This window comes from Aotus nancymaae, unplaced genomic scaffold (genome assembly GCF_030222135.1).
Source record: "Aotus nancymaae isolate 86718 unplaced genomic scaffold, 86718_ANA_hifiasm-v0.15.2.pri h1tg000033l, whole genome shotgun sequence".
Lineage (NCBI taxonomy): Eukaryota > Metazoa > Chordata > Mammalia > Primates > Aotidae > Aotus > Aotus nancymaae.
Genome location: NW_026988447.1, coordinates 22671295 through 22693896, shown reverse-complemented (window position 1 = coordinate 22693896; position 22602 = coordinate 22671295).

Sequence of the window (22602 nt, the reverse complement as noted above, 5' to 3'; positions counted from 1 at the left end):
CTAGTGACAAACACTTGTGGAGAAATGATCTACAGATGAACACATGTGAGGTTTAAGTTTACATGTATAAAACACTTTGAAGGGAGTTATGAAAGATCATCTTACCATTCAATATTCAAGAATTATGCTCTGTGCCTTTATCCAAACTTTCCATTACTTGTACAGTTTTTTAAACAAACACCATTGTTTACAGATCCAGATTTGATTTCACAAAGAATTTATTTCATAATTTGAGACCAAAGTGCTTTTCATAATTTAATTATTTGTATTGCTACATTCAAGAAGAGTTTTTCCATCACTCTAACAGAAAAATAACTTTTTTAAAGTTTTAAAAACAAGAGAATCTTTAAAACTGGTTTAAAAAAAAAGAACTACAGTATGTCCAAAGAATGTGAAATGTATTTCTAATAAAAGACCTACTGTATTTCCAAATGAATGTGAAACATAATTATTGTTTTATTACTTTATTCATTCCTTACAATTTTTATAACTATTCATATGATTACATGGTCTCCTTTCTAAAGGAAATAAATGAGAAACCAGTATATGAATCTGAGACCTACCCTTCAAAAAATACTAAAGGGGGTTATTCAGGGTGAAATTAAAGGAATTCAGATGGCAACTCAAATCCACATGCAGAGAAAAATGAGCATTGGTAAGGATAATTACATAGGTAAAACTAAAAGAACATATGGATTTTTGTTTGTAATTTGGTTTTCTTCTCCCATCTTTTTTTTTTAATGTTTATTTTCAGTTCAGGGATACAGGTGCAGGTTTGTTATACAGGTAAACTTGTGTCATGAAGGTTTGTTGTACAGATTATTTCATCACCCAGGTATTAAGCTTGGTACCCATTAGTTATTTATCCTGACCCTCTCCCTCCTGTCAATCCTCACCCTCCAAAAGGCTCCAGTGTGTGTTGTTCCCCTCTATGTATCCGTGTGTTCCCATCATTTAGCTCACACCTATGAGTGAAAACACGCAGTATTTGGTTTTCTGTTCCTGTGTTAGTTTGCTAAGGATAATGGCCTCCAGCTCCATCCACGTTCCCACAAAGGATATAATCTCATTCTTTTTTATGGCTGCATAGTAGTCCATGTACCACACTGTATATGTACCACATTTTCTTTATCCAATCTATCATTGATGGGCATTTATCCAATCTATATCCAATCTTTATACAATCTATCATTGATGGATGATTCCATGTCTTCACTATTGTGAACAATACTTCAATGAACATACACATGCCTGTGTCTTTATAACAGAATGATGTATATTCATTAGGGTATGTATCCAGTAATGGAATTGGTAGGTCAAATGATATTTCTGTCTTTAGTACTTTGAGGCATCGCTATGCTGTCTCCTACAATAGTTGAACTGATTTACATTCCCACAGTGAATAAATGTTCCTTTTTCTGCAAAACTTTGTCAGCATCTATTATTTTTTGACTTTTTAATAACCATTCTGATTGGTGTCAGATGGTATCTCATTGTGGTTTTGATTTGCATTCCTCTAATGATCAATGATGTTGAGCTTTTGTTCATATGATTTTATGTCTTCTTTTGAAAAGGGTCTTTTCATGTTCTCTGCCCACTTTTTAATGGGGTTGTTTTTTGCTTGTTAATTTGCTTATGTTTCTTATAGCTGCTGGATATTTATTGGACCTTTCTTGTAGATGCTAGATATTTATTGGACCTTTGGATTTTGTATGCATTACAAAATGTTCTTCAATTTTGTAGATTATCTGTTCACTCTTAATAGCTTCTTTTGCTGTGCAGAAGCTCTTTAATTTCATTAAATCCCATTTGTCGATTTTGCTTTTCTTGCAATTGTTTTTGGCATCTTCATCATGAACTATTTGTCTGTTCCTATGTCCTGAATGGTATTGCCTAGATTGCCTTCCAGGGTTTCTACAGTTTTGGGTTTTACATTTGGGTCTTTGATCCATCTTGAGTTAATTTTTGTATGTACTGCAAGAAGAGGTCTACAGTCAATCTTCTGCATATGGCTGGCTAGTTATCAGAGCACCATTTATTGAATAGGGAATGCTTTCCCCATTGCTTATTTTTGTAAGGTTTATAAGATAGCAGATAGTTGTAGTTGCACGACCTTATTTCTGGGTTCTCTCTTCTGTTCCATTGGTCTATGCATCTGTTTTGCTACCCATACTGTGTTGTTTTGGTCACTATAGCCCTGTAGTATAGTTTGAAGTCAGGTAGAATGAAGCCTCCAGCTTCGTTGTTTTTTGTTATTGTTTGTTTTTGCTTTTTGCTTTTTTGCTTGATTGCCTTGGCTTCCATGTGAATTTTAAAATAGTTTTTTTCCTAGTTCTGTCAAGAATCTCAATGGTACTTTAATAGAAATATCATTGAATATATAAATGCTTTAAGCAGTATGGCCATTTTACAATATTTATTCTTCTTCTCCATTAGCATGAAATATTTTTCCCTTTGTGTAATCTTTGATTTCTTTGAATAGTGTTTTGTAGTTCTCCTTGTAGAGATCTTCATAAGTTTCAAAATGGATTTTGAAACTTATTAACTCCCTTTCTAGCTGTATTCCTAGTCATTTTAATCTTTTTGTGGCAATTTTGAATGGGATTGTGATCCTGATTTGGCTCTTGGCTTGACTGTTGTTGACTATAGGAATATTGGTGATTTTTGCACATTGATTTTGTATCCTAGACTTTGCTGAAGTTGTTTATCAGTTTAAGACGCTTTTGGGCTGAGACTATGGGTTTTTTAGATATAGGATCATTTTGTCTGCAAACAGGGATAGTTTGACTTCCTCTCTTCCTATTTGGATGACCTTTATTTCTTTCTTGCCTGATTGCCCTGGTCAGGACTTCCAATACTATGTTCAATAGGAGTGGTAAAAGAGGGCATCCTAGCCTTGTGCCAGTTTTCAAGGCAATACTTCCAGATTTTGCCCATTCAGTATAATGTTAGCCATGGGTTTGTCATAGATGGCTCTTATTTTTTTCATATATTTTCATTCAATACCTAGTTTATTGAGAATTTTTAACATGAAGGGTGATTATCTCAATAGATTGTTTATCAAGCTTATGTGATTGATTTTAGAGTATGTGCCATGTAGCAATGAGAAAAATGTATATTCTCTTGTTTTGGGGTGGAGAGTTCCATAAATGTCTATCAGTTCCTTTTAATTCAGTACTGAGTTCAAGTCCTGAATATCTTTGTTAATTTTCTGTCTCGATTATCTAATATTGTCAGTAAAGTGATAAAGTATCCCATTATTGTTATTATTATTGTGTGGCAGTCTAAGCCTCTTTGAAGATCTCTAAGAACTTGCTTTTATGAATTCGGGTGCTCCTGTGTTGGGTACATATCTATTTAGGATAGTTAGATCTTCTTGTTGAATTGAACCTTTTATCATTATGTAGTGCTCTTGTTTGTCTTTCTTTATCTTTGTTGGTTTAAAGTCTGTTGTGTCAGAAACTAGAAGTGCAGCACCTGAATTGTTCTATTTTTCATTTGCTTGGTAGACTTTCCTTCATTCCTTTATTTTGAGTCTATGCGTGTCATTGCATGTGAGATGGGTCTCTTGAAGACAGAATACAAAATGGGTCTTGGTTCTTTATCCAGCTTTCTACTCTGTGCCTTTTAATTGGGGCATATAGTCCTTTTACATTCAAGCTCAGGATTGATTCTGTGGATTTGATCCCATCATCATGATGTTAGCTGGTTATTTTTCAGACTTGATTATGAGGTTGTTGTGTATTGTCACTGGTCTGTGTACTTCATTGTGTTTGTGTAGAGGCTTGTAATGGTCTTTTCTTTCCACATTTAGTGCCTCCTTCAGGAGCTCTTGTAAAGAAAGTCTGGTGGTAATGAATTTCCTCAGCATTTGCTTGTCTGAAATGAATCTTATTTCTCCTTTGCCTATGAAGATTAGTTTGACCAGATACGAAATTCTGGGTTGGAATTTCTTTTAAGAATGTTAAATATTGTCCCCCAGTCTCTTCTGGCCTGGACTCTAACATTTTTTTCTTTCATTTTGACCTTGGAGAATCTTATAATCAGGTGGCTTTGGGAATGATCATCTTGTTACATATCTTACTGGAATTCTCTGCATTTCCCAAATTTGAATGTTGGCCTCTATATCTAGGTTGGGGAAGTTCTCATGGATGATATACTGAAGTATGTTTTCCAAGTTGGTTCCATTAACCCCATCTCTTTCATGGACACTACTGATTCATAGATTTAGTCTCTTTACATAATCCCATGTTTTGCAGAGGTTTTATTCATTTCTTCTTATTTATTTCTTGTTCTTCTCTGACTGTCTTGTTTCAGAAAGCCAGTCTTCAGGCTCTGAGATTTTTTTCCTCTGCTTGGTCTATTCTGCTGTTAATTCTTATAATTGCACTATGAAATTCTCGTGCTGTGTTTTTTAGCTCTATCACACCAGTTACATTCTTTTCTTTACTGGATATTTTGTCTGTCAGCTCCTACATTGTTTTATCATAATTCTTAAGTTTCCTTGGATTGGGCCTCAATGTACTCCTGTAACTCAGTGCTCTTCATTCCTATCTGTATTCTGAATTCTATTTCTGTCATTTCAGCATCCTCTACTCAGTTCAGAGCCCTTTCTGGAGAACTGATGCAGTCATTTGGAGAAAAGAAGGCACTGTGGCTTTTTGAGTTGTCAGAGTTCTTGTGCTCATTCTTACTTATCTTTGTGGATTTGTGTTTCTTTACTCTTTGAGGTTACTGACCTCTGGATTAGTTGATTTTTCTTTTATCCTATTTGATGATCTTGAGGGTTTGATTGTGGTCTAAGGTGGATTCTGCCAACTGAATTCATTTCTGGAAGATTTTAGGGGCCAACACTCAGCTGCCAACTTCTGAACTGTGTGCTCTAACTCTGGGGGCCTTTTCTTGGGTCCTGATTTTGTTCCCTGGCTTCTCATGTTTAGAACCCACTGCACTGGGGGAAAGCGGGGCAGGGAGCAAGTTATGGCAGCTGTGGCAGAGTGCTAATGAGTGCCAAGGTGCCTGCCTCCCTGCAGGCATTCAGCATAGTGGCAGAGGCAATGCAGTCAGGGGTCGGGAGTGCATGGGAGCCCCTCGGGGAGACTGTGTGTAGTCACACTGAAGATGGTGTTGACTCAGGGGAGAGGTGCTGGTAGGTGTGTGTCTGGGTGCCTTCTCTGTGCCCTCCATGCAGGAATAATCACTCGGGTTGGGAGAGGATCAACTGTCCTTTACACTGTGTTAGTGCAAGGGCAGGGTGCTGGCATGAGTGAGGCTTGCTGACTCTGTGCCTGCCAAGGCTTTGTCTCCGATGGCAGTCAGCAGGGGATGTGGGGCAGACTGCACTCCCACACACTGGCAGGGCAAGGAAAGCAAAACCTGCCCATGCAGACACGTAATAACAAAGCAATGGGTCATGGGGAGAGAGTAGGAGAGCTGGTATGTGGCCATAGGGACCACCTTGCTGGAGCTCTCCACTAGTCAGGCATGGTCTGCCAATGCAGAAGCAGTGATGTGGGCCCCTAAGGCACCCAAGACTACCCTGCAAGCAGGCAATGTCCAGCTGGGGCTTTGAGAGAGGCCAGCAGACCAAGAGATACTCAGGTTGGACCACCCTGTCTGATGGGTAAGACTGCCCTTCAGATATCAGGTCAAATGATTCCCCTAAGGCTAAAGTCTCCTACAAGAGCAAGTTGAGCCTAAAGGGGATGGCTGTCCCTGGCCATGCTCCACAGCAGAAGACCCTGAATCAAATACTTTGGGCTGCATGTCAGCTAGATAACTGCTCCTACCACTTCTCTAAGCAGCTCTCCCTGACAACTTGAGCATCTGTGATCATCAAAGGTCCTCCTTCTGCTGGTGTTCTAGAGGCTTATGGTGAGAGTGAGTTGCTCCTTGCCAGTTCAACTCACCCATTCTCCTGGAGCTGTTGTGATCCAAAAGGAACCCCCACTATGTAGTAGCCCTGTGCAGGGCTCCCAGCTTTCTCCCTCTTCAGCCCAGCTTCTACATCTTTCCTCTACCCTGAATCCCCAGAGTTCACATCATTCTTATGCCTTTGCATCCTCATAGCTTAGCCTCCACTTGTAAAAACATATGATATTTGGTTTTCTATTCTTGAGTTAAATCATTTAAAATAATGGTCTCCAACTCCATCCAGGTTGCTGGAAAAAAAATCCAACTATATGTTACCTCTAAGAGACAGACAGTTTAGGTCAAACTAGATTGAAAGTAAAAGGATGAAAAATGAGATTATTATTAAAACAGTAACCAAAAGATAGCTAAAATGGGGGAAGGATAGGAAGGGGGTGAGGGATAAAATACTAAACACTGGGCACAGTGTACACTGCTCTGGTGATGGGTGCACCAAAATCTGAGAAATTACCACTAAAGAACATATTCATGTACTACTTTTCATTTCTATGAGGTAAGTGGTAATGTCCACTCCCTCAGTTTAGAATTTGTTTGAGTCCTCTCTTGCTTTTTTTTTTTGTTAGTGTAGCTAAATCTTCATCAATCGTTTAAGTCATTTAAAAGAACTAACATTGGTTTAGTTGATTTTTTTTACTTTCATATTTTTAATTTATCTAGACTCTAATCTTTGTTACTTCTGTCTTTCTGCTTTGTGTTTAGTTTACTCTTCTTTTTTGAGTTGCTTGAGGTGGAAGGTTAGTAGTGTATTATTCCATTATTCCATTGCTCTTTTAAAAAAAACCCTGAGATTGGATAATTCATAACTAAAAGAGGTTTAATTGGCCCACAGTTCTGTAGGCTATACATTTGTGGAAGCATAGCAGCATCTTCTGGGGATGACTCAGGAAGCTTCCTATCATTGAAGAAGGCAAAGTGGGAGCAGGGAACTTAGATGGATGGAGCAGGAGCAAGAGAGAGAAAGGAGAGATTCTATACACTTTTAAACAACTGGATCCCCCATCTCTATCTCAAGAATAGCGCCAAGGGGATGATGCTAAGCCATTCATCAGGGATCTACCCCCATGATCCAATCACCTCCTACCAGGCCCCATCACCAACACTGGAGATTACAATTTGACATAAGATTACAATTTGTCTCCAGATTTGTTCTTTTCACATAGATTGCTTTGACTATTTGGGCTCTTTTTTGGTTTCAAATGAATCTTAGGATTGCTTTTTCTAATTCTGTGAAAAATGATGTTGGTATTATGATAGGAATTGCATTGAATCTATAGATTGCTTTGGGCAGTATGGTCATTTTCACAGTACTGATTTTTCCAGTCCATGTATTTGTTTATGTAATATATGATTTCTTTCAGCAGTATTTTGTAGTTCTCATTGTAGGAATATTTCACCTCCTTAAGTATATTCCTGAGTATTTTATTTTATTTTGTTTTTATAGCTATTGTAAAAAGGATTGAGTTCTTGATTTGATTCTCAGGTTGATCATTGTTGGTGTACAGCAGTGGTACTAATTTATGTACATATTAATTTTGTAACCTGAGACTTTACTAATTCAATTTTCAGATCTAGGAGTCTTTTTAAGGAGTACTTAGAGTTTTCTAGATGTAACATCATATCATCAGCAAACAGAGTTAATTTGACTTCCTTTTTCCCAATTGGGATGCCCTTCATTTCTTGGCCTTGCCTGAATGTTCTGGCTAGGACTCCCCAAAAGACACTATTAAGAAACTAAAAAGAAAACATACAGAAAGGAATAAATTATGTGCAAATCATATATCTGATAAGGGTCTGATATATACTTAAAGAATTCTTATGGCTAAACTTTAAAAAGACATCCCCATTTTTAAAATATGCAAAGTATTTAAATAGGCTTACCCAAAAGAAAATATATAAATCATCAGTAAGCACATGAAAATATGCTCAACATCATTGATCATTAGGGAAATGCAAATAAAACTCACAATAAGATACCATTTTACACCCACTAGGATGGCTATAATCAAGAAGACAAATAATAACAAGTGAGTTTTTGAGGATGTAGAGTTTAAAAACCTTTGTAAATTCCTGATGAAAGTGTAAAAGAATGCATCCTCTGTAGAAGACAGTTTGGCACTAAAAAGTTAAACAGAGTTGACATATAATCCAGCAATTCAACTGTAGGTATATGCCCATGAGAAGTGAAAACATAATGTTCACACAAAAATGCACTCCTCCTGGGGGATGGAGGATGGACCCATGTGCCTGTCACTACCACCACTGCCAACACTCACCCACACACAGCACTTGGGACCTGGCCTGACCTGCTCAGCCCATTTCAGTCAGCAGTAAGACCGGCATGTGCTGCCTAGGAGCCTAACGGTTGTTCCACCACCTGTAGTGCCATCTCCCACACCATACATGCTACCAAGGGCCCAAGGACTCATCCATTTTCTCAGCCCATCACTGGCACTGCCAGCATCCAAGCAAGAGCTTGAGGCCCAGGAACCAGCCCACCTGGACTTCCTAACACCAATGCTCACAAATACCACGCAGGCACCCAAGAACAGACATGCTCAGCCCACTGCTGCCACCACTGGGTTCTAGAGAGAGACCATCTGTTGTCCTCATCTCAATAAAGCCTCACCACAGCCTCCACTAACAACTGCAGCCCAAGCCACTGAAGAAATCACAGACACCACTAATGCCGTTTAGAACCAAAAAATTTGTACAGAGACTACACTACTACACACACCCAGAATCAAATCTAAAGTGACCTATGCAACCAATAGACACATCTTCAGGAAAGAGTTTTTGCCTGTGAAAGTTAATCCAGAAAAATGGAAGAAGCGGCCATTAGATGACATGAGCAATCAGATATTAATGTAAAGACACAAGAACATTGAAACATAAACATTACAAAAACATGAACATCACAGCTACTAATATAAAAACACAAGAAATATGAAAAATAAGGGAATAGAAAACCTCCAAAAGAACATAATAATTCTCCAGCAACAGATTCTAATGAAACAAAAATTCATGAAGTGCTTGAAAAAGAATTTGGAGTGATAATATCAAAGGAGCTCCATGAGATACAAGAGAACATAGACAAATGTTACACCAAACTCAGAAAAAAAAATGCTTCAAGATATGAGTGAGGAATTCACCAAAGACATAGATATTATTTAAATGAAAATCAAGGCCAATAAGTTGAAAGAAAATACAATCAAGAGTTTCAATAATAGACTAGATCAAATGAAAGAAAGAATTTCAGAACTTGAAGACAGGTCTTTTGAAATAACTCAGAAAAAAATAGAAAGAAAAAAAGAATGAAGAACATTTGTGTGACAAATGAGATACCATAAAGAGATCAAATTTTTGAATTATGGATATTCTAGAAGTTGAAGAAAAGCCCAAAAATATAGAAAATCTATGTAACAAAATAATAGTTAAAAACATCACAAGTCTAGCAAGAGATTTAGACACCTAAATACAGGAGACTCAGATTCCCAAATAGATACAATCTAAAAAGGTCTTCTCCATGGTACATTATATGAAAACTATCAAAAGTGAAAGACAAAGAAATAATTCTAGCAGCAAGATATGGATTCCCATAAATCTAACTAAATATTTAGTGACTAACAGCACCAAAGTTTAGTGACTAAGATCTAGTCACATATGAGGGAACTCCCATCAGAATAACAGATTTCTCAGCAGAATTCTTACAAGCCAGAAGAGAATGGAATGATATATTCAAAATACTAAAAGAAAAAGATCTGCTAGACAAAAATGTTACATCCACCAGTTATCTTTACAAATAAAGGATAAATAATATCTCAGACAAGCAAACTGAGGGAATTTATCACCACTAGACCAGCTGTACAAGAAATGCCTAAGAAAATCCTACTTTTGGAAGGGAAAAAAATATCTATCATCACAAAGCACACGAAAGTATGAAACTCACAAATGAAAACACAAATGAAAAGGAGAACTCGAGGGAGGGATTCAAGATGGCCAGTTAGGAGCAGCTCAGGATTGCAGCTCCCAGTGAAAGCACAGAGGGACGTCCACTTAGAGACCCAATCAGAAAGTCAGCAACTACAAAGATGACAGGTGGATAAATCCACAAAGATGGGAAGAAACCAGCACAAAAAGGATGAAAACAGCCAGAAAAAAACAGAACACCTCTCCTTCTATAAGGGATCACAACTCCTCACCAGCAAGGGAAGAAGATTGGATGGAGAATGAGTGTGATGAAATGACAGAATCAGGCTTCAGAAGGTAGGCAATAAGAAACTTCAGAGAGCTAAAAGAACATGTTCTAACCCAATGCAAAGAAATTAAGAAACTTGAAAAAAGATTTGACGAAATGCTAACGAGAATGGACAACTTAGAGAGGAATATGAGTGAATTGATGGAGCTGAAAAACACAACACGAGAACTTCACGAAGCATGCACAAGTTTCAACAGCTGAATTGACCAAGCAGAAGAAAGAATATCAGAGTTCGAAGATCAACTCAATGAAATAAAATGAGAAGGCAAGATTAGAGAAAAAAGGGTAAAAAGGAATGAACAAAATCTCCAAGAAATATGGGACTATATGAAAAGACCTAATCTACGTTTGATGGGTGTACCTGAATGTGATGAAGAGAATGAATCCAAGCTGGAAAATACTCTTCAGGATATTATCCAGGAAAACTTCCCCAACCTAGCAAGGCAGACCAATATTCAAGTCCAGGAAATACAGAGAACACCACAAAGATATTCCTCTAGAAGAGCAACCACAAGGCACATAATCTTCAGATTCACCAGGATTGAAATGAAAGAGAAAATGCTAAGGGCAGCCAGAGAGAAAGGTCGGGTTACCCACAAAGGGAAGCCCATCAGACTCACAGCAGATCTCTCAGCAGAAACCCTACAAGCCAGAAGAGAGTGGGGGCCAATATTCAACATCCTTAAAGAAAAGAACTTTCAACCCAGAATTTCATATCCAGCCAAACTAAGCTTCATAAGTGAAGGAAAAATAAAATCCTTTGCCAACAAGCAAGTACTCAGAGATTTCATCACCACTAGGCCTGCTTTACAAGAGCTCCTGAAAGAGGCACTACACATAAAAAAGAACAACCAGTATCAGCCACTCCAAAAACATACCAAATGGTAAAGAGCATCAACACAATGAAGAATCTGAATCAACTAACGGGCAAAACAGTCAGCTAGCATCAAAATGGCAGTATCAAATTCACACATACCAATATTAACCCCAAACGTAAATGGACTAAATGCCCCAACCAAAAGACACAGACTGGCAAATTGGATAAAAAGCCAAAATCCATCGGTGTGCTGTATCCAAGAAACCCATCTCACATGCAAGGATACACAAAGGCTCAAAATAAAGGGATGGAGGAAGATTTACCAAGCAAATGGAGAGCAAAAAAAAGCAGGAGTGGCAATTCTCATCTCTGATAAAATAGACTTTAAAGCAACAAAGATCAAAAGAGACAAAGAAGGACATTACATAATGGTAAAAGGATCAATGCAACAAGAAGAGCTAACGATCCTAAATATATATGCACCTAATACAGGAGCACCCAGATACATAAGGCAAGTTCTTAATGACTTACAAAGAGACTTAGACTCCCACACAATAATAGTGGGAGACTGTAACACACCATTGTCAATATTAGACAGATCAACGAGACAGAAAATTAACAAGGATATCCAGGACTTGAACTCAGACCTGGACCAAGCAAACCTAATAGACATTTACAGAACTCTCCAGCCCAAATCCACAGAATATACATTCTTCTCAGCACCACATCACCCCTACTCTAAAATTGACCACATAATTGGAAGTAAATCACTCCTCAGCAAATGCAAAAGAACAGAAATCATAACCAACAGTCTCTCAGACCACAGTGCAATCAAGTTAGAACTCAGAATTCAGAAACCAACCCAGAACCGCACAGCTTCATGAAAACTGAACAACTTTCTCTTGAATGTTGACTGGATAAACAATGAAATGAAGGCAGAAATAAAGATGTTCTTCGAAACCAACGGGAACGAAGACACCACATACCAGAATCTCTGGGACACATTTAAAGCAGTCTCTAGAGGAAAATAAATAGCAATAAGTGCCCACATGAGAAGCAAGGAGAGATCTAAAATTGACACCGTATCGTCAAAATTGAAAGAGCTAGAGGAGCAAGATCAAAAAAACTCAAAACCTAGCAGAAGACAAGAAATAACTAAGATCAGAGCAGAACTGAAGGAGATAGAGACACAAAAAACCCTTCAAAAAATCAATAAATCCAGGAGCTGGTTTTTTGAAAAGATCAACAAAACAGACAGACCACTAGCCAGAGTAATAAAAGAGAAAAGAGAGCATAACCAAATAGATGCAATAAAAAACGATAAAGGGGATATCACCACAGATTCCACAGAAATTCAAACCACCATCAGAGATTATTACAAACAACTCTATGCACATAAACTAGAAAACCTGGAGGAAATGGATAAATTCCTGGACACTTGCCTCCTCCCAAGCCTAAACCAGGACGAAGTCAAAACCTTTGAACAGACCAATAACAAGGTCTGAAGTCGAGGCAGCAATTAAGAGCCTACCACTCAAAAAAAGCCCAGGTCCAGATGGGTTCACAGCAGAATTCTACCAGACATACAAAGAGGAGCTGGTACCATTCCTACTCAAACTATTCCAAATAATCTAAAAAGAGGGAATCCTTCCCAAATCATTTTATGAGACCAACATCATCCTGATACCAAAACCTGGCAGAGACTCAACAAGAAAAGAAAATTACAGGCCAATATCCATGATGAACATAGATGCAAAAATCTTCAATAAAATACTGGCAAGCCGATTGCAACAGCACATCAAAAAGCTTATCCACCATGATCAAGTAGGATTCATCCCGGGGATGCAAGGCTGGTTCAACATACGCAAGTCTATAAAAGTAATTCACCACATAAACAGAACCAAAGACAAAAACCACATGATTATCTCAATTGATGCAGAGAAGGTCTTTGACAAAATTCAACAGCGCTTTATGCTAAAAACTCTCAATAAACTAGGTATTGAAAGAACATATCTCAAAACAATAAAAGCTATTTATGACAAACCAACAGCCAATATCATACTGAATGGGCAAAAACTGGAAGCATTCCCTTTGAAATCTGGCACTAGACAAGGAGGCCCTCTCTCACCACTCCTATTCAATATAGTACTGGAAGTTCTAGCCAGAGCAATCAGGCAAGAAAAAGAAATAAAAGGTATACAAATAGGAAAGGAGGAAGTCAAATTGTCTCTATTTGCAGATGACATGATTGTATATCTACAAGACCCCACCATCTCAGCCCAAAATCTCCTGAAACTGATAAGCAACTTCAGTAAAGTCTCAGGATACAAAATCAATGTGCAAAAATCACAAGCATTCCTATACACCAATAACAGACTTAAAGAGAGCCAAATCAAGAACGAACTGCCATTCACAATTGCTACAAAGAGAATAAAATACCTAGGAATACAACTAACAAGGAACGTAAAGGACCTATTCAAGGAGAACTACAAACCACTGCTCAACGAAATAAGAGAGGACACAAACAGATGGAGAAACATTCCATGTTCATGGTTAGGAAGAATCAATATCGTGAAAATGGCCATACTGCCTAAAGTAATTTACAGATTCAATGCTATCCCCATCAAGCTACCAATGACCTTCTTCACAGAACTGGAAAAAACCACCTTAAACTTCATATGGAACCAAAAGAGAGCCCACATAGCCAAGTCAACTCTAAACAAAAAGAACAAAGCAGGAGGCATCACACTACCGGACTTCAAACTATACTACAAGGCTACAGTAATCAAAACAGCATGATACTGGTACCGAAACAGAGATATAGACCAATGGAACAGAACAGAGGCCTCGGAGGCAACACAACATATCTACAACCATCTAGTCTTTGACAAACCTGACAAAAACAAGGAATGGGGAAATGATTCCCTGTTTAATAAATGGTGTTGGGAAAACTCGCTAGCCATATACAGAAAGCAGAAACTGGACCCCTTCCTGACACCTTACACTAAAATTAACTCCAGATGGATTAAAGACTTAAACATAAGACCTAACAAAAACCCTAGAAGAAAATCTAGGCAAAACCATTCAGGACATAGGCGTAGGCAAGGACTTCATGACCAAGACACCAACTGCATTGGCAACAAAAGCCAAAATAGACAAATGGGACCTAATCAAACTCCACAGCTTCTGCACGGCAAAAGAAACAGTCATTAGAGTGAATCAGCAACCAACAGAATGGGAAAAAATTTTTGCAGCTTACCCATCTGACAAAGGGCTGATATCCAGAATTTACAAAGAACTAAAACAGATTTACAAGAGAAAAACAAACAAGCCCATTCAAAAGTGGGCAAAGGATACGAACAGACACTTTACAAAAGAAGACATACATGAGGCCAACAAACATATGAAAAAATGCTCATCATCACTGGTCATTAGAGAAATGCAAATCAAAACTACATTGAGATACCATCTCACGCCAGTTAGAATGGCAATCATTAGAAAATCTGGAAACAACAGATGCTGGAGAGGATGTGGAGAAATAGGAACACTCTTACACTGTTGGTGGGAGTGTAAATTAGCTCAACCATTGTGGAAGACAGTGTAGCAATTCCTCAAGGATCTAGAAATAGAAATTCCATTTGACCCAGCAATCCTATTACTGGGTATATATCCAAAGGATTATAAACCGTTCTACTATAAAGACACATGCACACGAATGTTCATAGCAGCACTGTTTACAATAGCAAAGACCTGGAACCAACCCAAATGCCCATTGATGATAGACTGGACAGGGAAAATGTGGCACATATACACCATGGAATATTATGCAGCCGTCAAGAACGATGAGTTCGTGTCCTTTGTAGGGACATGGATGAACCTGGAAACCAACATCTCAGCAAACTGACACAGGAATACAAAATCAAACACCACATGTTCTCACTCATAGGCGGGTGTTGAACAATGGGAACACATGGACACAGGGAGAGGAGCACTACACACTGGGGTCTGTTGGGGGAAATAGGGGAGCGACAGCAGGGGTTGGGAGGTTGGGGAGGGATAGCATGGGGAGAAATGCCACATATAGGTGAAGGGGAGGAAGGCAGCAAATCACACTGCCACATGTGTACCTATGCAACAATCTTGCATGTTCTTCATATGTACCCCCAAACCTGAAATGCAATAAAAAAATAAATAAATAATAAAAATAAAAAATAAAAAAAATAAAATATTAAATCAGACTTGCATTACTGAAATAAAAAAAAAAGAAAAAAAGGAGAACTCAAGTGTAAATACTACAAAATAAAAACAAAAAACTACAGTGACAATAAGAGAGAAAGAAAGAACAAAGGATATTCAAAACAACCAGAAAACAATCACCAAAATGACAGGAATCAGAGTCTCTTCACATATCAGTAATAACCTTGAATGTAAACAGATTAAATATTCTACTTAAAAGATACACACTGAGGTGGCTGGCAAGATGGTTGAATAGGAATAGCTCCCATCTGCAGCTCCCAGAGAGAACAATGCAGAAGGCAGGTGATTTCTTCATTTCCAACTGAGATACCTGGCTCACCTCATTGGGACTGGTTAGAAAGTGGATGCAGCCCACAGAGGGTGAGCCAAAGCAGGGTGAGGTGTTGCCTCACCCAGAAAGTGCAAGGGGTTGGGGAACTGCCTCCCCTAGCCAACAGAACCTGTAAGGGACTGTGCCTTGAGGAACAGTGCATTCCAGCCCATATACTACGCTTTTCCCATGGTCTTTGCAACCCACAGACCAGAAGATTCCCTCGGGTGCTTGTACCACCAGAGTCCTGAGTTTCAAGCATTAAATTGGGCAGTCTTTTGGGCAGACATCGAGTTAACTGTAGGAGTTCTTTTCATACCCCAGTGGCACCTGGAATGCCAGTGGGACAAAAACGTTCCTGCCCCTATAAAGAAGGCTGAAGCCAGGGAGGCAAGTGGTCTAGCTCAGTGGATCCTACTCCTATGGATCCCAGCAAGCTAAGATTCACTGGCTCAAAACCCTCGCTGACAGCACAGAAGTCTGAAGCTGACCTGAGATGTTCGAGCTTAGTGGGGAGAGAGGTGTCCACCATTACTGAGGTTTGAGTAGGTGGTTTTTCCCTCATGGTGTAAACAAAACTGCTGAGAAATTCAAACTGGGCAGAGCCCACTACAATGCTGCAAAGCCACTGTAGTCAGATTGCCTCTCTAGATTCCTCCTCTCTAAGCAGGGCATCTCTGAAAGAAAGGCAGCAGCCCCAGTCAGGAGCTTATAGATCAAATTCTCATCTCTCTGGGACAGAGCACCTGGGGAAAAGGGCAGCTGTGGGCACAGCTTCAGCAGACTTAAACATTCCTGCCTGCCAGCTAAAAGACAGCAGCAGATCCCCTAGCACAGCATTTGAACTCTGATAAGGAACAGACTGCCTCCTCAAGTTGGTCCCTGACCCCCTTGCCTCCTGACTGGGAGACACTACCCAGCAGGGGTTGACAGACAACTCATACAGAAGAGCTTCAGCTGGCATCTGGTGGGTTCCCTTCTGGGAAGGAGCTTCCAGAGGAAAGAACAGGCAGCAATCTTTGCCGTTCTGCCGCCTCCACTGGCGATGCCCAGGCAAACAGGGTCTGGAGTGGACCTCCAGCAAACTCCAGCAGACCTACAGCAGAGGGGCCTGACTGTTAGAAGGAAGACTAACAAAGAGGAATAGCATCAACATCAACAACAACAAAAAAAGTCCACACAAAAACCCCATCTTAAGGTCACCAACATCAGGGACCAAAGGTAGATAAATCCACAAAGCTGAGGAATAATCAGTGCAAAAAGGCTGAGAATTCCAAAAACCAGAATGCTTCTTCTCTTCCAAAGGATCATGATTCCTTTCCAGCAAGGGAACAAAACTGGACAGGGAATGAATTTGATGAACTGACAGAAGTAGGCATCAGAAAGTGGGCAATAACAAACTACTCTGAGCTAAAGGGGCATGTTCTAACCCCAAAAAGAAAGCTAAAAACCTTGAAAAAAGGTTAGAGAAATTGCTAACTAAAATAACCAGTTTAGAGAAGAACATAAATGACCTCCTGGAGCTGAAAAACACAGCACAAGAGCTTCGTGAAGCATATACAAGTATCAGCAGCTGAATCAATCATCAAGTCGAAGAAAGGATATCAGAGATTGAAGATCAACTTAATGAAATAAAGCATGAAGACAAGAATAGAGGAAAAAAAGAGTGCAAAGAAATGAACAAAGCCTCCAAGAAATATGGAACTATGTGAAAAGACCAAACCTATGTTTGAGTGATGTACCTGAAAAAGTGATAGGAAGAATGGAACCAAGTTGGAAAACACTCTTCAGGATATTATCCAGGAGAACTTCCCCAACCTAGCAAGACAGGCAAACATACAAATTCAGGAAACACAGAGATACTCCTTGAGAAGAGCAATCCCAAGAAACATAATTATCATATTCACCAAGGTTGAAATGAAAGAAAAAAATGTTAAGGGCAGCCAGAGAAAAAGGTTGAGTTACCCACAAAGGGAAGCCCATCAGACTAATAGCAGAAGAGAGTGGGTGTCAATATTCAACATTCTTAAAGAAAAGAATTCTAAACCCAGAATTTCATATCCAGCCAAACTAAGCTTCATAAGTGAAGGATATATAAAATTCTTTCCAGAAAAGCAAATACCCATATCACATGTAAAGACACACATAGGCTCAAAATAAAGGGATGGATGAATATTTACCAAGTGAATGGAAAACAAAAAACAGCAGGGGTTGCAATGCTAGTCTGTGATATAACACACTTTAAATCAACAAAGATAAAAAATACAAGACGGGGGGCATTGCATAATGGTAAAGGGAACAATGCAACAAGAATAGCTAACTATTCTAAATATATATGCATTCAATACAGGAGCACCCAGATTCATAAAGCAAGTTCTTTGACACCTACAAAGAGACTTAGACTTCCACACAATAATAGTGGGAGACTTTAACACTTCACTGTCAATATTAGACAGATCAACAAGACAAAAAAAAAAACTAACAAGGATATTCAGGACTTGAACTCATTTTTGGACCAAGTGGACCTGATAGACATCTACAGAATTCTCCACCCTAAATCAAAAGAATATATATTCTTCTCAGTACCACACTGCAGTTACTCTAGGGCTGACCACATAATTGGAAGTAAAACACTCCTCAGCAAATGAAAAAGAATGGAAATCATAGCAAACAGTCTTGCAGACCACAGAGCAATCAAATTAGGACTCAGGATTACAAACCTCACTCAAAACCACACAACTACATGGAAACTGAACAACTGGCTCCTGTATAACTACTAGGTAAATAATGAAATTAAGACAGAAATGAATAAGTCGTTGAAACCAATGAGAACAAAGACACAACATACCAGAGTCTCTGGCACACAGCTAAAGCAGTGTTTAGAGGGAAATTTGTAGCACTAAATGACCACAAGAGAAAGCAGGAAATATCTAAAATCGACATCCTAACAGCACAATTTAAAGAACTAGAGAAGCAAGAGCAGACAAATTCAAAAGCTGGCAGAAGACAAGAAATAACTAAGATCAGAGCAGAACTGAAGGAGACACACAAATAAAAAACCCTTCAATAAATCCAGGAGCTGTTTTTTTTTTTTTTGAAAAGATTAGCAAAATAGACTGTTAGCTAGACTAATAAAGAAGAAAAGAGAGAAGAATCAAATAGACACAATAAAAAATGATAAGGGGGAGATCACCACTGATCCCACAGAAATACAAACTACCATTAGATCTAAAAACCTCTATGCAAATAAACCAGAAAATCTAGAAGAAATGGATAAATTCCTTGACACATACACCCTCCCCACACTAAACTATAAAGAAGTTGAATATCTGAATAGACCAACAATAAGTTCTGAAGTTGAGGCAGTAACTAAAAGCCTACCAACCAAAAGAAAAAGCACACAACCAGATGGATTCACAGCCAAATTCTACCAGAGGTGCAAAGAGGAGCTGTATCATTCCTTCTGAAACTATTCCAAACAACAGAAAAAGAGGGACTCCTCCCTAACTCATTTTATGAAACTAGCATCATCCTAATACCAAGACCTGGCAGAGCCACAACAAAAAAATGGAGTTTCAGGCCAATATCCCTGGTGAGCATCGATGCAGAAATCCTCAGTAAAATACTGGCAAACTGAATCCAGCAGCACATCAAAAAACTTATGCAACACGATCAAGTCAGCTTCATCCCTAGGGTGCAAGGCTGGTTTAACATACACAAATCAATACACGTAATCCATCACATAAACAGAAACAATGATGAAAAACACATGATTATCCCAATAGATGCAGAAAAGGCCTTCAATAAAATTCAACACCCCTTCATGCTAAAAAATCTCAATAAACTAGGTATTGATGGAATGTATCTCAACATAATAAGAGCTATTTATAATAAACCCACAGCCAATGTCATACTGAATGGTCAAAGACTGGAAGCATTCCATTTGAAAACCAGCATAAGACAAGGATGCCCCCTCTCACCACTCTTATTCAGCATGGTATTGGAAGTCCTGGCCAGAGCCATCAGGCAAGAAAAAGAAATAAAGGTATTTAAATAAAGAAAGAGGAAGTCAAATTTCTCTGTTTGCAGATGACATGATTTTATATTTAGAAAATCCCATCGTCTCAGCCCAAAATCTCCTTAAGTTGATAAGCAACTTCAGCAAAGTGTCGTGATACAAAATTAATGTGCAAAAGTCACAAGCATTCCTGTACAGCAATAATAGACAAGTAGCCAAATCATGAGTGAACTCCCATTCTCAACTGCTACAAAAAGAATAAAATACCTAGAAACACAACTTACAAGGGACACAAAGGACTTCTTTAAGGAGAACTACAAACCACTGCTCAAGGAAATACGAGAGGACACAAACAAATGGAAAAACATTCCATGCTCATGGATAAGAAAAATCAACATTATAAAAATGGCCATACTGGCCAAAGTAAATTATAAATTCAACGTTATCCCCCTCAGGCTACCAATAACTTTCTTCTCAGAATTAGAAAAAATGACTTTCAATTTCATATAGAATGAAAAAAGAGGCCGTATAGCTAAGACAATCCCAAGCAAAAAGAACAAAGCTAAAGGTATCATGCTACCCGACTTTAAACTTTACTACAAGGTTACATAACCAAAACAGCATGTACTGGTACCAAAACAGATATATAGACCAATGAAACAGAACAGAGGTCTCAGAAATAACTCCACACACCTACAACCATCTGATATTTGACAAACTTGACAAAAACAAGCAATGGGAAAAGGATTCCCTATTTAATAAATAGTGTTGGGAAAACTAGCTAGCCATGTGCAGAAAACAGAAACTGGACCCCTTCCTTACACCTTATACAAAAATTAACTCAAGATGGATTAAAGACAAACGTAAAGACCTAAAATCATGAAAACCCTTGAAGAAAACCTAGGCAATATCATTCAGGACATAGCATGGGCAAAGACTTCGTGACTAAAACATCAAAAACAATGGCAACAAAAGCCAAAATTGACAAATGGGATCTAATTAAACTAAAGAGCTTTGGCACAGCAAAGAAACTACCATCAGAGTGAAAAGGCAACCTATTGAATGGGAGAAAAAATTTTTTATTGTATTTTAGGTTTTGGGGTACATGGGATGAATGTGCAAAAATTTTTTTTTTCAATGAATGAGAGTTTCTCATGTTGCCCAGGTTGGCCTTGAACGCATAGCTTCACCTCCTCAAGCACCAGGTCAACTGGCCCGAGCCACTGCGGCTCCCAAATTTTTTCTTTTTTTCAATGAATGAGAAAATTTTTGCAATCTATCCATCTGACAAAGGGCTAATATCCAGAATCTACAAAGAACTTAAAACAAATTTATATATATATATTTTTAAAAAAACATCAAAAAGTGGGCAAAGAACAGACACTTCTCAAAAGGAGACATTTATGTAGTCAACAAATGTAAGAAAAAAAGCGCATCATCACTGGTCATTAGAGAAATGCAAATCAAAACCACAGCTAGCTACCATCTCATGTTAGTTAGAATGGCAATCATTAAAAAGTCAGGAAAAAAACAGATGCTGGAGAGGATGTGAGGAAACAGGAAGGCTTTTACACTGTTGGTGTGAATGTAAATTAGTTCAACCATTGTGGAAGACAGTGTGGTGATTCCTCAAGGATCTAGAACCAGAAATATCCATTTGATCCAGCAATCCCTTTAGTGGGTATATACCCAAAGGATTATAAATCACTGTACTAAAGACACATGCACACGTATGTTTATTGCAACACTATCCACAATAGCAAAGACTTGGAACCAACCCAAATGCCCAACAATGATATACTGGATAAAGAAAATGTGGCACATATACACCATGGAATACTATGCAGCCATAAAAAAGGATGAGTTCATGCCCTTTACAGGGACATGAATGAAGCTGGAAACCACCATTCTTAGCAAACTAACAGGAACAGAAAACCAAAAACTGTATGTTCTCACTCATAAGTGGGAGCCGAACAATGAGAGCACATGGACAGAGTGAGGGGAGCATCACACACCAGGGCCTGTCAGGGGATGTGGGTGTAGGGGAGGTATAGCATTAAGAGAAAAACCTAAGGTAGATGATGGGTTGATGGGTGCAGCAAACCACGATGGCACGTGTATACCTATGTAATAAACCTGCACGTTCTGCACATGTATTTGGGAACCTAAAGTATAATAAAAAAGAAAGTTGGAATGAGCAAAAAAATGTAAAAATAAAGATATACACTGGTGAATAGATTTTTTTAATGACCCAACTATATGCTGCCTCTAAGAAACTCATCTCACCTGTAAAGACATAAATTGAACATAAAGTGATGGTAAAAGATACCATGTTACCATCCCTTTTTGATGGTTAAAAGTCAAAAACAGTAAAAACAGACAAAGTCATTATATAATGATAAAGGAATCCATTAAGCAACAGGATATAACAATTTAAAATATATATGCATCCAACACTTGAGTACCTGGATATGTAAAACAAATATTATTAGATCTAAAGGGAGAGATAGCCTCCAATACTATAACAGTTGGTGACTTCAACAGCCCACTCACAGCTTTATACAGCTTATCTAGACAAAGAATTAACAGAGAACTCTTCTTTTTTTAATTTATTTAACTTTTAAGTTCAGGGGTACATGTGCAGGTTTTTTATATAGGTAAACTTGTGTCACGGGGGCTTGTTGTGCAGATTATTTTATAATCCAGGTATTAAGTCTAGTACCCATTAGTTATTTTTCTTGGTTCTCTCCCTCATCCTACCTTCCACCCTCCAGTATAACCCAGTGTGTGTCATTCCCTTCTACGTGTTCATGTGTTCTCATCATTTAGCTTCTAATTAAAAGTGAGATCATGCAGTATGTGGTTTTCTGTTTCTGTGTTAGTTTGCATAGGATAATGGCCTCCAGCTCCATCCATGTTGCTGCAAAGGACGTGATCTCATTATTTTTTATGGCTGCATAGCATTCCATGGTGTATATGTACCACCGTTTCTTTATCCAGTCCATCATTCATGG